The sequence below is a fragment of the Alligator sinensis genome, unplaced genomic scaffold (assembly GCF_000455745.1).
Source record: "Alligator sinensis unplaced genomic scaffold, ASM45574v1 scaffold667_1, whole genome shotgun sequence".
NCBI lineage: Eukaryota > Metazoa > Chordata > Crocodylia > Alligatoridae > Alligator > Alligator sinensis.
The window spans coordinates 873,025-876,196 of record NW_005842636.1 but is presented as its reverse complement, the minus strand read 5'-3'; the positions used below and the strand labels follow the sequence as shown (position 1 = coordinate 876,196).

The window sequence follows — 3,172 nt, the reverse complement described above, 5'->3', positions numbered from 1 at the left end:
TGGAGGTTGCCTGTATTTGCCCATGTCTGTATCTTCAAGAACTCATGGAGAAAATGACTACTGGTTTATAGATTGCTTTGGAACAAGCTTTTCAGGGAATTTCATAAGGCCTTGCAACTTGAATATGTTTATAGACATTTCATAGACATCAGGGCTGGAAGGGACCTCGGAAGATCGTCGAGTCCAGCCCCCTGCCCAAAGGGCAGGAAGTCAGCTGGGGTCATAGGATCCCAGCAAGATAAGCATCCAGTTTGCTCTTGAAGGTGTTCAATGTAGGCGCTTGAACCACCTCCAGTTCCAGACCTTGGGGGCTCGGACAGTAAAGAAATTCTTCCTTATGTCCAGCCTGAAACAGTCTTGTAGTAGTTTATGACCATTCGACCTAGTCGTCATCCCTTGGGATGCTCTGGTGAACAAACGTTCCCCCAGATACTGGTGGTCACCCCTGATAAACTTATAGGTGGCCATCAGATCACCCCTGAGCCTGCGCTTTTCCAGGCTAAAGAGCCCCAGGGCTATATTATTAATATACATCTTATATATTTCTAATATATTATTACCTAATACACTTTTTCTAATATTTACTTTAACTATGATGTCAATAGTAAGAAAACTTTATAGAGGGTGTTGTCTATGCAGATTTTACCACTAATTGGGCTGGTCTATGTGAGATGCCTTAATGCACAGTGGATGCTCATTAGCGCGTCATGACAAAAACTGCGCTAATGCACCATAGAATTAGTCTACTGCGCATTAAGCATCAAAAAAAAATTGTTCACCTTTGCTACTGTGTATTAGTGCAGCTACTGCACCTTTATCTAGCACCTCATATTAGAGGTACTAAATGTAATAAGCAGTAGCAAAAGTGCATTAATGAATGTGTAGACATACCCATTGGTTAGAGAATCCCCATTATATTTCCACAGTAGTTGGTATATATTTTTAATGGTATCATGAGTAGAGGAAAGTAGAACTGACCGTCTCCCAGCTTTGGATCTATGTACCAAATAGAAATAAAGGAGTATTTTAATTTTTCAGAATCTAAAATAAAAAGGGAAGTAATTTCTAGTGTAGTCCGTTCTGGCTGAATACCACAAAAATTATTAGACTTAATGTATGCACAGGCGTGCACCTACACACACACAAATTTGGTTCAAGACTCATGACTGTTCCTCTACAAAGAAATGCTTAGTAAAAAGATAAAGATGTATATGATCTGAAAAGAAACCAGAGTAAGTAAAATACTATCAACAATTACCTTTTTTCATCAATCTGGAATCAAACCAATGTGAAATTTTCTATTTTGTCTTCTGTTGATCTGAAACCAGATAGCTCTGATTTTGACTGATTGTTATCTATCAGCATTTTAGGCATAGAGAATGTATAAAAACCTAAGGTAGCTAGATACATTAAATTTAAAAGTAAACCTGAATTTAGGAAGTTCATGGAAGTTAAATAATTTAATGTAAATAACCTACCTCAAAACCAATAACAATATCACCCATTTTCTGACTATGGGGGGTAAAGTGTCCTTGTCATACACTGAAATGTGATACTAGACGGGATCTCCCTCACCTGGATCTCCCTGTCCCATAGTGGGCATGGGCATCCCATGGGACTGATGAAAGACCGACGCAAAGTACCCATTTCATAGGTTGGCTTTTTCCTGGGCATCAGTGGTCAGTTGTCCCATCTGGTTTAGCAGGGGTCCAATGTTGCCCCTGCTTTTCCTCCGGCTCCCCACATATCTGAAAAAGGACTTTTATTGTCCTTGATACCAAGGCGGTATAAGGTGTTGATGTATGAAAGAGACCCTGTGAGAGGGGCTGGAGCGTGACAGGCCCTACTGAGAGGAGGGTGGTATGAATGCATGCATGTCTGAGACCTGACAACAAGGGCTAAGCTTGGTCTGGCTGTAGGCCGTGAGCATTGTGTCACCTGGATGCCATCTACGAGGCTTGGGCTGTGGTGCAGGGGAGAAACGGAGCCACAGATAGTGCCCCCTGGCATCGGGGCAAGAATAGGCAGTCTCCTGCCTAAATTAAAACCAATTAAGAAACAACAAGGCATGGCAAATGAGGAGGCAGGAGACTGGCCCAGAAAAAGGCGGACAGGCCAATGGCAGACCGGCCCTGAGAGAGCCCACTGTTACACTGCCATGGACTTTCTGGCACCAGCCACTATGGGGCCTTTTCCTTTAGTTCAACTCCATCCTTTTGGATGAACAAGAAACTGAGTTTTGTTGCTTTCTCCTGTTGCTGGGAGGTTCTTAGTGATTTGACCGTAGTGTGAAGAATTGTGACCTCTGTGATATGTTAGGCAGCTACTGATTTCTTCTGTACAATACCTTATAACATCATAATAAAGCACAGAACATTCATTTTAACAGAGGAATTAAAAGATAAAACAAAGCTGTTGGAGAACTACTATTCCAAGCATAGTATGTGTGGGTGTATGAAATCCATTAATTGAGCAAGCTTTCAGACATAGCTAAAGTTCTGTTAAAAACAACAAACCAATAATCTTCACTTAAAAATGCTGAATAAATCAGAGTTGGGGAGTTAGCTTTGATTTCACTTTCTGTAAGTAGCTGTCCACATACACATGTAAAGAAACCCTATTTTATTTTATGTGCCAAAAAAGCACATATAAAATAGATTCCCCCTGCAGGTGTTCCCACATGGAGATAGAGGGAGGAGAGAGTGCTTCAAGAGGAGTTCTGGAAAAGTGACTTGGATAATGCTTACAGCACTTCCTTGGAAAGCAGGAGATACAGTTTCAAATGGGCAAGGAGGGGCTTAGCACCCCAGGTCTCTTGCCCCATAAGCTAGAACATGGAAGGACTCTTCCTTTCTTCTTCCAGTGTATAACACCCATGAGTTGTGGGTATTTTTTCAGCTACAGTTTTGAGATTTACCTGGCTTTCTTTGTGTACCTGGGCAAGAATAAGTCACTTCTCTCTCACTTGTACTTGGGCCTCCTCAGCATTATATGAGTGTCTCCAAAAGAGGACCAAGTAAAAGAGAGAAAAGGATGCCAGCCAATCACGTTTAGCTAAGTGACATGAAGTGGGATGGAGAATGTCATAGTAAAAACAGCAAAGTAGAAAGGTATTGAGCTAAATTATGGAACTTTCACAAATCCCAAATAAGAGCATTTTGCATTGACCCAA

At 41.4% G+C, this 3,172-nt stretch overlaps 1 non-coding gene across 1 annotated transcript; it reads right to left on the bottom strand.

Moving 5' to 3' along the window:
• Nucleotides 1–1,123: 1,123 nt before the first annotated feature.
• On the bottom strand, nucleotides 1,124–1,236 carry LOC112551864. The gene has a single exon (XR_003096185.1). It is a non-coding gene; the product is annotated as a U5 spliceosomal RNA (small nuclear RNA).
• Nucleotides 1,237–3,172: the final 1,936 nt, after the last annotated feature.